Source organism: Marmota marmota, unplaced genomic scaffold (genome assembly GCF_001458135.2).
Source record: "Marmota marmota marmota unplaced genomic scaffold, marMar, whole genome shotgun sequence".
Taxonomy (NCBI): domain Eukaryota; kingdom Metazoa; phylum Chordata; class Mammalia; order Rodentia; family Sciuridae; genus Marmota; species Marmota marmota.
Window position 1 is genome coordinate 10,392,693 of NW_026000261.1, and position 12,202 is coordinate 10,404,894.

Genomic DNA, 12,202 nt, shown 5'->3' on the forward strand with positions numbered 1-12,202 from the left:
AAACATTAACATTTTAGTCTACCAGGTGCTGTTCTTGTTTCCCCCAGCTCAGCTCTACTCCATTTTCTTTGTTAGATATGATATTAGATCAGATTTACCTAACTACCCTAACTACCTATCTTTAAATCTGGCTTCAACAGCATGTTTTCTCCTAGCACAGGTGGCCAAAGCTGTTAGTGGAGTCCTAGGACACAGGCCTGATTTCAGGGATCCAACAAATTGGGTCTGCTCACTTGCCCTAAAAGCCAAATAGGGAAGGGATAGGTGAAAACCTGAAAGAAAATTTAATCTGCGTAGCTACCCACAGGATTTTCACCATTACCCTTTCTGTTTGGTTTTTGTGGTGAGTGGCTGGACCTGATTTGTTGAATCCCTAGAGTCAGGCCTCGGGCCTTAGACTCATGTAACATTTTTATGACCTCCCAGCTGTCTGTTTTTGGTGAAATTTGACAAGTGACTCTGCTATTTTCGTAGGAGTGTTTTCCATTTTCTTTTATCTGAGTTGTTCCACATTGGATGGGATATGACGGGATAGTTTGAGTCAACATTAAGAAAACCTCTTTTTGAGCCTGTAATCCCAACAATTTAGGAGGCTGAGGCAGAAAGACCACAAGTTCAAGGTTAGCCTCAGCAACTTAGACCCTATGCAACCTAGTGAGACCTTATCTCAAAATAAAATAAGTCAAAAGATCTGGGGGTGCAGTTTAGTGGTTAAGTGCCCCTGGGTTCAATCCCCAATACAAAAAAAAAAAAAAAATCCTCTTTTGAGCCAATTTTAAGCAACAGGTTTTTTGTAAAGATTAGCTCTTAGGCCAGAAAAGTACAAATTACTAATAAGAGCAAAGCGGTCCAGCCTATATAATAGATTTGAACTAATAAAGACAGTCTCTTTCATTCTGTCATCTTAAAGAAAAGCAACTTGTCTGTAAAAAGTAATCCTGTCAGATCTGCACTAGAGCACTGAGATAGGAATGAGGGGTAAAGGCAGAGATGAGGAATCTCAAAGGAAGCACCCATGAAACACTGAAATGCAGGAAGTGTCCATAAACAGGAAGTGTCCATAAACAGTGTCCATAATTAGTTCTAAGTGTCCTTGACTCATACCTTTGATGCATGCCCTTATCTGCAAAAAGTAACAGGGCAATGTACAAGTAGGGGAAACTGCTTAGCCCTACCCTGACTATACTTCTAGTCCAGCCCCTAACAATTATCCTTTTATAAATGTTAACACCCCACAACAACAGGTTGCTATTTCTCCCTCTGGAGATGACCCACATTCTCCCTTGAATGTCACCATTACCTTTTCTATTCGGTTTTTGTGGTGAGTGGCTGGATCTGATTTGTTGAATCCCCAGAGTCAGGCCTCAGGCCTTAGACTCTGGTAACATTTTTATGACCTCCCAGCTATCTATGTTTTTGGTGGGATTTGACAAATAACTGTTATTTTTTCTCTCTGCTTTGCTTTTTACTCTCAAAATAGCCCACATTCTCCTTGAATGTGCCTCTGCTTTCCTAAATAAACCTCAGTTTATGTTCCTTTTTATTTTTTTTTAGTTGTAGTAGGACACAATACCTTTATTTATTTATTTTTATGTAGTGCTGAGGATAGAACCCAGGGCCTCACACATGCTAGGCGAGCACTCTACCGCTGAGCCACAATCCCAGTCCCCTCAGTCTATGTTTCTGACTGGCACATGCTGAAATTTTTTTCCATCACATATGCCAAGAGGCTTGCTGGTCCTGAATCCAGTTCCTCCTCTGTGTGAATTCCTAGTGTTAGGGAACAGACAGATGTGAATGGTGGGAACACAAGGTTAAGAGAATAACTCTATAAAGTGGGCCCACTGTGCAGATACCTACATACTTTCTTTGCCAAAAAGCAATTTGCCTGCAGCCCTGCCTGGCCTAACTGGACAGGATATGTCACATTCTTACCAAACTACCTGTTATTTGCAAGGAAATGCAAGCAGGAAATAACATTGATAAGAGGGACCCAAGTTACTTTGAAGGGAGACGCTTTTGTGACCCTTTTCACAGACCAGATCCTGGAACATAGGGATAATTTCTCCTGACCATAAAACCTATAAAATGATTAACAATTCAGTTAGAACCACTTAGCCAGGCCAAGGGTAACTTCAGTTTTCATAGCAATAGATACTGATGTCACCTGCTGTCAGCCAAGAGATGGACCTGGGTGGGACTCTCTGGAAACTTCTTTAGGGTCCCCAATAAAACTTGAATACAGGGACTGGGATTGTGGCTCAGTGGTAGAGTGCTTGCCTAGCACGGGCGGGACCCGGGTTCAATCCTCAGCACCACATAAAAATAAAGGCATTGTGTTGTGTCCATCTACACCTAAAAAATAAATATTAAAAAAAATTCTCTCTCTCTCTCTCTCTCTCTCTCTCTCTCTTTCTCTCTCTCTCTCTCTCTCTCTCTCTTCTCTCTCTGTTAAAAAAAATCTTGAATACAGGAGAGGCACATTGTCCCTCTCCTCTCTGAGAGGACCCCCTGTCTCCCTTGAGAGTGTGCCCTTTCCCTTTTCCTGTCCTTTCAATAAACTCATTCCTGTTACTCAGAGTGACATGTCTGAAATCTTTATGACATGAACACAAGAATCAGGGTTTAAAGGGTGAGTTTTCACACTGTCTCAGTTTCTTGAAAGTCCTCAACTCTGTAACAGTAAGACAACAACATGATCAACAGCATTTTATTTATTTATTCATTAATTAGCTCTAATTAGTTATACATGACAGTAGGAAGCTCTTCGATTCATTGTATACAAATGGAGCAGAATTTTGCATTTCACTGGTGTATATGAAGTAGAGTCACACCATTTGTACAGTCATACATGTACCTTGGAAAATGATGTCCGTCTCATTCCAGCATCTTTCCTACCCCCTTTTCCCCTCCCCCCTCCTCTTTGCCCCATCCAAAGTTCCTGCACTCATCCCATGCCCTTCCCCATTAAGGATTAGCATCCACTTATCCAAAAAAGCATTTGGCCCCTGGTTTTTTGGGATTGGTTTATTTCGCTTAGCATGATATTCTCCAACTTCATCCATTTACCTGCAAATGCCATAATTTTATTCTCTTTTAATGCTAAGTAATATTCCATTATGTATATGTACCACAGTTTCTTTATCCATTCATCTGTTGAAGGGCATCTAGGTTGGTTCCACAGTTTAGCTATTGTGAATTGTGCTGCTATAAATATTGATGTCACTGTAGTATGCTGATTTTAAGTCCTTTGGGTACAAACCTAGGAGTGGGATAGCTCAGTAAAAATGGTGGTTCCATTCCAAGTTTTCTAGGAATCTCCATACTACTTTCAGATTGGTTGCACCAATTTGCAGTCCCACCAGCAATGTGTGCCTTTTCTCCTATATCCTCACCAACATTTATTGTTGCTTGTATTCTTGATAACAACAGCATTATATTTAACTGGCAGATTTTAAAGCTTTAGAGTTACAGACTAAAAGCAATTTTAGAACAAATGAAGATTTGAATAAATCTTAACTCTTGTAGGACTTAATCAGTAGAAAACAAATTCTCTCTCTGTTTTTTTTCTTTCTTTCTTTTTCTTTTTTTTTTTTTTGGTAATGGAGATTGAACCCAGGGGCCCTTAACCACTAAGCCACATCCCCAGCCCTTTTTATATTTTATTTAGAGACAGGGTCTTGATGAGTTACTTAGGGCCTCACCGAGTTGCTGAGGCTGGCTTTGAACTTGCAGTCCTCCTGCCCCTTGAGCCACTGAGATTACAGGCGTGCATCACTGTGCCCCGCTTCCAAATTCTCTTGATAAGACAAACTGTTTTTTAAAAACATTTTTTAGTTGTGGACAGGCACAATATCTTTATTTTATTTATTTATTTTTATATGGTGCTGAGGATTGAACCCAGGGCCTCAAACATGCCAGGCAAGCGCTCTGCCACTAAGCCACTACTACAGTCCCCCCATTTAGCATTTTTTAAGAACACAGTGAAGCACCTTGCTTATTACAGAACAATAAAACCTAGGCAGGGGCTGTGGTTGTGGCTCAGTGGTAGAGCGCTCACCTAGCACATGTGAGGTGCTGGGTTGGATCCTCAGCACCTCATAAAAATAAATAAATAAAGTTATTGTGTCCAACTACAATCAAAAAAATGTTAAGGGGCTGGGATGTGGCTCAAGCGGTAGCGCGCTCGCCTGGCATGCGTGCGGCCCGGGTTCGATCCTCAGCACCACATACAAACAAAGATGTTGTGTCCGCCAAATACTAAAAAATAAATATTAAAAAATTCTCTCTCTCTCTACCTCTATCTCTCTCACTCTCTCTTTAAAAAAAAAAAAAAATGTTAAAAAAAACCAGCCAGTTTGTGCAGAAAACATGAAACTATAAATGAAAATTACTGGAGTTGTTTTATAAGCAACATTGAATAGATAAAGTAGATAGTAAAAGAGAGGCAGGCAGGCAGGGCATTAAGCCCCATAATAGCTTCTCTAAACGTGTAGGCTAATCCATGAAATTAACCTGCAGGAACACTGCAAGCATTCCAGTTGACCCATTTGTCCCAGAGTAGTGTAAAAAGACAAGTGGGATGGACCAGAATGAAGGTTACAGACTCAAGGCCTAAAAGGGCACAACTAATTAAAGGGTCATAAGCTGAACCAATAGGCATGGCACCTTTCCAATACCTGACAAGTATAGCTGCTGACCAGTAGCCTTGGCATTTTTATAATAACCCCTGGACTAGTACACTTAAGTGGCAACCTGCTTTCTAGTCCCCTCTTGCCCAGCAAGAGCTCTGTTTCTTTTCTTCTTACTTGAACAAACGCAACTCTTTCACTCTCTCTTGTCCCTGGGTTTCATTCTTCAAATTCTCAGGACAAGAACCTGGAAAGAAGTCACTAGTGGGTGGATAAGGTCTGCTGCAGCACTAAGTGGGCATTTGCCTGCTATGGAGATATACAACACAGGTCCCACTCGCTTCCAAAGAATCCAGTCCTGGTGACTGAGACCAGCTGCTAATGCTGGAGGGCATGCCCAGTTGTGAGGAGCTGCTGCTGCTGCGGAGGGCTGTAACTTCACCAGCAACTACAGAAGCAGAGGTGGAGAACCCAGTTTCAACATCATATCCTGTATATCATGTATTTTTTTTTAACAAGGTAGTTGTGAAAATAAATTTAAAACAGACACACAAGTTTTTAACAAGTTTAGATTACTGAATGAATGTGTGAACAGACTAATAGTTAATTTCTGAAAGTACTTTTAGGAGTTATGAAATTAAAAACAAAATCTCCCTAATTTTAGCTCATTATAAAATGATATTTCAGAAGTAGAAACTGTATATAGCTTATTAGCATTTTAAATCATCTGTTATTTTCTTTGACTTATCTCTGGTTTGGAGCAAGGAAAGTATAGACTCACTGATGAATTTCTAATTTTTTTCTGTATTGAGGATTAAACCGAGAGACACTTCACCACTAAGCTACATTTGCCATCCCTTTTAACTTTTTTATTTTGATACAGGGTCTCACTTAGTTGCTTAGGGTCTTGTTAAGTTGCTGAGGCTGGCCTTGAATTTGAGATCCTCCTGCCTCAGACTCCCTAGTCACTGGAATTATAGGTGTGTACCACCATGTCTGGCAGGTCACTTGTGAATTTTTAAATCTATTGAACAATTCATATTTTAAACAAACCTTGAATATCATATATAGATATAAACATCATACACTAATTAAAAGAAAATGGAGGGCTGGGGTAGTGGCTCAGTGGTAGAGTACTTGCCTAGCATGTGTGAGGCACTGGGTTTGATTCTCAGCACCTCATATAAGTAAAATAAAGGTTCATCAACAACTAAAAATTTTTTAAATAAAAAAAGTAGATGGAATATTTTTCAGGTATGAAAAGCCTAAGAGTTTTCATCTCTGGATTGAGGTTTCCTTGTAAAAACAAAATAATTTGAAATGTCACCTTTTAGAAAATTTAAATTTATTTATTTATTTTTTTGGTACTGGGGATGAGCCCAGTGTGCTTAACCACTGAGCCACATCTCATCCCTTTTATATTTATTTAGAGATAGGGTCTTGTGGTGAGCCGTTCTAATTAGACCGTGGCCACCATTAGAAGATGGCGCCGGCTTCCACTGTGGCCTGTGATAAACAACTCCTAATATGGAGAATTGGCACGCAATCCCTTACCACCCTATGAGAAAGGTCCACGTGGCAGCTTAAGATTGGTATGCTGGAGGCTTTATTAGGCTGTGCTTGGGCGCTCGGCGACGGGTCACTAGAAGATGATACATGAATCAAGGCCTGAATAAACTGCTGAAAGAAGAATCCTGTGTCGTGTTTTCCCTTGCGGCGAGGGGTCGCGGCAGGGTCTCCCTGAGTTGCATGGGGCCTTGCTAAGTTGCTGAGGTCAGCTTTGAATCCTTCTGCCTTAGCTTCCCCAGCCACTGGGATTACAGGTGTGTGCTACACTCCCAGCTTAATTTATTCATTTTAATAGTTAGCTTTACTTACAGAAATCAAGCATAGTTAACGTTTAAATTATTCTTTGCCAAAAATGTCCTCAAAGGTTGCTATATAGAGAAAACAATGGACATTATATCTCAGTATCTAGAGACCAATATATTAATTGGTTAGCAGGCCAGAAAAATTAGTTACTAGATTTTAAAGACATTTTTATTATGAACAAATTTAAATAATGTATTATAGATTTAAAGTCATGTGAATCAAAAGGCACTTGGACTAATTTTTTTATAAGTCAATTTAGTACCATGTAAGCAGACTATATATAAGCTATATATATATAAACATAGGTGTATACAAGAAAAAAATTAAAACCTAGAATTAACGTTTGCTAGTTTTATAAGCCAGACATTCCATGCTAGTTTTATAAGCCAGAAATTTGCATTTCCAAAGTTGAAACTAGGAAGAAATTTGCATCTTAAAGAATGAGGTTAGCAAACTTGAACGGGGAATTTGTTTGCCAAAGATAGAAATATTTCAGAGAAAATTAAAAGCCCTAATCAGACAAAACAAAATATATATAATTTAGCCAGATGCAATGGTGCATGACTGTAATTCTAGTGACAAGGTTGAGGCAGGAGGATCACAAGTTCAAGGCCAGTTTGGGCAACTTAGTGATATACTGTCTCAAAGTAAAAGACAAAGAGGGATGAACTGTGGATGTAGCTCAGTGGTAGAACACCCTGAGTTTAACCTCCAGTATTCGCCCTCCAAAATATATAGGCAAATAGGTTTTATATTCAAATATATCTTTGAAGAAAAATGGAAGAAACTTCATTCCATCTTTAAAATCCCTGACAATTAGCAAAATTTTTAAAGGAGAGGAGGCAAGGGAATGAGTGACAAAAGGATTGGAATTATACATATGTAGATGCAGGTAGGCCTGAATGGGTAATCTTTCCATCTTTGGGCTTGTCAGTTTGGGGGGTAGTGGTCACAGTCCCTCCAACCTCCCCTCTTAGCATGAGGAATGTGTTCCCAGTTTGGGTGAGGAGTGGCATCCAAATTTTATCTATTGCAATAATTAGAGCTGAAGGTGTAGCTCAGTGGTATCGTGCCATGCATAGCATGCATGGGGCCTTGGGCTCAATCCCCAGTATCAATAAATTTAAAAACTATTTTATAATGGGTGGAAAGGGGGATGTTTTAATTCTGTTTGCATGCTTAATTTTTTGTTTCTGTCCTCAATTCATTTTGTTTACCATTGTGTCTCCTGTCCCACAGTGTCTATCCTAAGTGTGGCATTTAGAGAATAAATTTGTTGGGTGAGTAAATGAATGAATGCTCACAGGTAAACAGTTCTAACAGAGAGGGGCTATAATGGAGTTTGAGCGTAAGGAACTTTGTAGGACATGAGGATTAACTTTGAGCAGTTCATAGAACATTTCACTGAGTGAAGCTGTTTCCTTTCAGAATTTTCTCTTTTTTTAATATTTTATTTTATTAGTTTTAGGTGGACACAATATCTTTATTTTTATTTTTATATGGTGCTGAGACTCGATTCCAGTGCCTCATGCATGCCAGGCAAGCGCGTATTCAATTGAGCCACATCCCCAGCCCCAGTTCCAGAACTTTCTAAGTGTATTCAAAGCCATCAGAGGGCACTGCATCTGGGAACGAAATAAAGTGATGCTAGATAGCCACCAGATGGCGATATTGCAGAGAGATTTGAGCAGCAGAGGAAATGGCCAGCCCTATTCCAGCTAAGAGCCCATATTTACTTCTAAATGAGTTTTTGTGTCCTGTCCACAAAAGTTAAAGCTGTGATTTCTTTTCTTTTGTTTTGCTAGTTTTGAAACACTTCAATTCCTGCTCAAGGCTGCTCTGGGAGACATCTGGTGTTCTAGTTGGTCAGTCATTACCAGCCAGAGAAGAGAAATGATGCCGAGTATTTTTCCAGTCCTTCAGATGCTGGAATTCTAATTCCCACTCCACTGATCTGCTGTCTCCCATGTAATGCCCTTATGTGGATGGATTTAAAGAGGTGAGGAGAGAAGCAAACTTGTAAACACACATGCGCGTGCATGTGTGTGTGTGTGTATACTAATGATTGTACCCGGAGCGCTCTCTATCACTGAGTTACATTCCCCAACCCTTTTTATTATTTTATTTTGATACGGGGTCTTGCTAAATTACTGAGGCTGGCCTTGAACTTGAAATCTTCCTGCCTCGGCCTCCTGAGTTGTTGGGGTTTCAGGTATGTGCCACTGTACCCAGATAAAACTGTTATTTTTTGAGACATCAGGTACTATAGTCAGACATTTTATATAATTATTTAATTGCCATGAAACCCTGAGAGATTAATTTTATCTTTCATTTTATACCTCAGCCTGCTTCAGCAATTAATAACAGGCATTATCAGTCCTCTTTCAGTTATACCCTCATCTGACAACACATATTATTTTCAGACAGCTCCCAGACAATCTCATCATATTATTTCATTTTGAAGTACTTTTTTGCTGGGCACAGTGGCACACACCAGTAATCCCAGCAGCACAGTCTGAGGCAGGAGGGTCACAAGTTTGAAGCCAGTCTCATTAACTTAGTGAGGTCCTAAGAAACTTGGTGAGACCCTGTCTCAAATAAAAAAATAAAAAGGGCTAGAGATGTAGCTCAGTGATGAAGCATCTCTGGGTTCAATCCCCAGTACACAACAAACAAAAAACCTCCCAAAACTCAATAGCTCTAAAAGATAAACACTCTTTAACACAAGGCAATAACATTATAACACTAAAAAACCCTACAGTAATTCCTTAACATCATCAAATATCTAGCCCTGTTAAATTTACCTGGTTTCTCATCTTTTAAAATTGCATGTATTTTATTCAAATCAGGATTCAGACAGGTTTATAAATTGCATTTATTTAATAGATGAGTTATGAGTCTTTTTATATAGAAGGAGACTGAAGATAAGAGAAGAGTATCTATTCAGAATTCAGATAAAATTCTCTTCTGAATTAAACCTAGTACTAGATGTTGGGGGTCACAAAGATTAGGAAGATATAGTCCCTAAGGAACTCAGTTGTGTGCTCCTATTAATGTTCTGTGAGTATATTTATCACAGGACTTATCACTTATGATTAGTATGCATTTATGTGTCTATCATTCCAGGTGGTAAGTCCACTAAGAGGTAGGGATGATTTCATGTTCAACATTGCAGTTTTTATACTTAGCATAGATCTTGGCATACAACAGGGGATGGAGTAATTTTGTCTCACTGGGAATCAATAAAGAGTTTCCAGCCAGGCACAGTGGCACACACCTGTTATCTCAGTGGCTTGGGAGGCTGAGGAAGGAGGATCATGAATTCAAAGCCAGCCTCAGCAATAGCGAGGTACTCAGCCACTCAGTGAGACTCTAAGTAAAATACAAAATAGGGCTGGGGATGTGGCTCAGTGGTTCAGTGCCTCTAAGTTCAATCCTCAGTACTAAAAGAACAAACAAACAAACAAAAAAATAAAACCAAAAACAAAAAAAAACAGTTTCTAGCAGGGCAGTGACAATGTAAAGTTTTCACTAGTGGTAGATAAAAGGTTGTCAGTTGATTTCAAAGCATAATGACTGGAGACAGACTATTGCAGAGTCCGGGCTAGAAAGGATGAGAGTGAGTATGGAGAGAAGATGGATTGGAGAGTTACTGAGTATGTAAATGGTCAGGATTGAGTAATTTCTTACATGCAGAGAATGAAGAGTTTCAGGCTTGGGTGATGGTGGTGTCACCAACAAATTCAGAATGAAGAGGAAAAGCAGGTTTAAGATGCGGAAGATAAGTTCAGTTTGGGACATGCTGAGGTTAAGGTGACTGTTCAGGAGATGTCATCTATAGAGATGTTTGCAACCATCTGGGTGTGGTGGTATACACCTGTAATTATAGCGGTTTAGGAGGCTGAGGTAGGAGAATCCCAAGTTCAAAGCCAACCTCCGCAACTTAGTGAGTCCCTAAGCAACTCAGTGAGACCCTGTCTCAAAATAAAAATATAAAAAAAGGTTATTTTAAGCCAAAACTCATGAGAGAGGTCAGGAGTAAAGAACTAGGAGTCATGAGCATATAGATAGAGCTTAAAAATGGATGCCATCACTCAGGGACGGGACATGCAGCAAAACAGGAAGTAGGTTTAGGATGGAACTCTGTGGAACCTTACAAGGAAATTGAAGAATGAGAAAGAAAAGGAATAGCAAGGGGAATTGGAAGAAGACCAAGAAAGTATGGTACCATGGCAGCCAAAGGAGTTCAGGAGGTGGGCAATGGGAGTAGTTAACACTTGAGAGGCAGTTAGGGAGGTGATGGCAGAGAATAGTTGAGTATGGCTGGGGTGTGGGGCATTGTAGAAGAGTGGCAGGAGGTTAGTCCAGAAAGGTCAGTTAAGCCTTTATCCAAAAGGGCCTTGGCCACCAGGTGAAGGGGTTAAGGCTTCCTTTTGTAGGTAAATGGGAGTCACTGAGGAGATTCAAGTAGGAGTGACCTCCTTAGATCGAGGTATTTTAGAAAAGTCAGGTTGAGGCAGCATTTAGAGGAATGGGACTGGGGGCAGGCCTCATTAAGGCAAAGTAGGAATAGGTTGTGGAGGAAGGGAGAGTTTCCCAAAATCTTTAGTAGATAAAATTTGCAGCCTCCCCAACCCAAAAAATAGCTAATGCTCACTGAGCCATGTTCTAGGTAGTATTCTAAGTACATACATCGATTATCTTGCTAAATCCTTACAACCAACCTGTGAGATAGATGTCATTAATGTCATTTTATGCACAATGAAACAGGAACATAGAGATAAAGAAATTTGGTGAACAGAGCTAGTAAGTGGCAGAGCATAAATTCAAACTCAAGTGGCTTGACTTTTTATTTTTTATTTTTTTGGTACTGGGGATTGAACTCAGGGGCACTCAATCACTGAGCCACATCTCCAGCCCTATTTTGTATTTTATTTAGAGGCAGGGTCTCACTGAATTGCTTAGCTCCTCACTTTTGCTGAGACTGGCTTTGAACTTGCAATCCTCTTGCCTCAGCCTCTTGAGCCACTGGGATTACAGGCATGTGCTGCTGCACCCAGCTAAGTGGCTTGACTCTTAACCCATACTGTTTTTTTTTAATAATTTTTTTTAGTTATAGATGGACACAATATCTTTATTTATTTATTTTTATGTGGTGCTGAGGATTGGACCTAGGGCTTCCCACATGCTAGGCAAGTGCTCTACCACTGAGCTACAACCCCAGCCCTTAACCCTCACTCTTAACGTCCTTGTTGTGCCATGATTGGATGTGGGAAGTGTGGGGTTGTTAGTTCGGATTAGGTTGAGCTGTACGTTATCAGATAGCCAAAATAACGATGGGTTATGTATAATTGTAATGTACCAATAAAAATATGGAAATAAATATCTCAATGTAAAAGAAAATAAAAGAAAGAGTATAGGGGCTGGGGATGTGGCTCAAGCAGTAGTGCTCTTGCCTGGCATGTGTGTGGCCCGGGTTCGATCCTCAGCATCACATACAAACAAAGATGTTGTGTCTGCTGAAAACTAAAAAAATAAATAAAGATTTAAAAAAAAAAAAGATTACAGATCAGGGCTGAGAATATAGCTTAGTCAGTAGAGTGCTTGTTTAAAAAAAAAAAAGAAAGAGTATAGTATAATGCATTAAAAAACAACAACAACAACAACAAAATAGCCACTGGCTAAACTGGATAGAAATT

The 12,202-nt window shown here is 39.7% G+C and overlaps 1 long non-coding RNA gene across 1 annotated transcript in view; it reads left to right on the forward strand.

The window, feature by feature from the left end:
- Positions 1–11,948, forward strand: part of LOC107152493 — a 29,912-nt gene extending 17,964 nt beyond the window's left edge. The window contains exons 4-5 of the long non-coding RNA XR_001504787.2: positions 8,309–8,502; positions 11,623–11,948. This is a non-coding gene — a long non-coding RNA (uncharacterized LOC107152493). The remainder of the gene's footprint in view (positions 1–8,308; positions 8,503–11,622) is intronic.
- Positions 11,949–12,202: the final 254 nt, after the last annotated feature.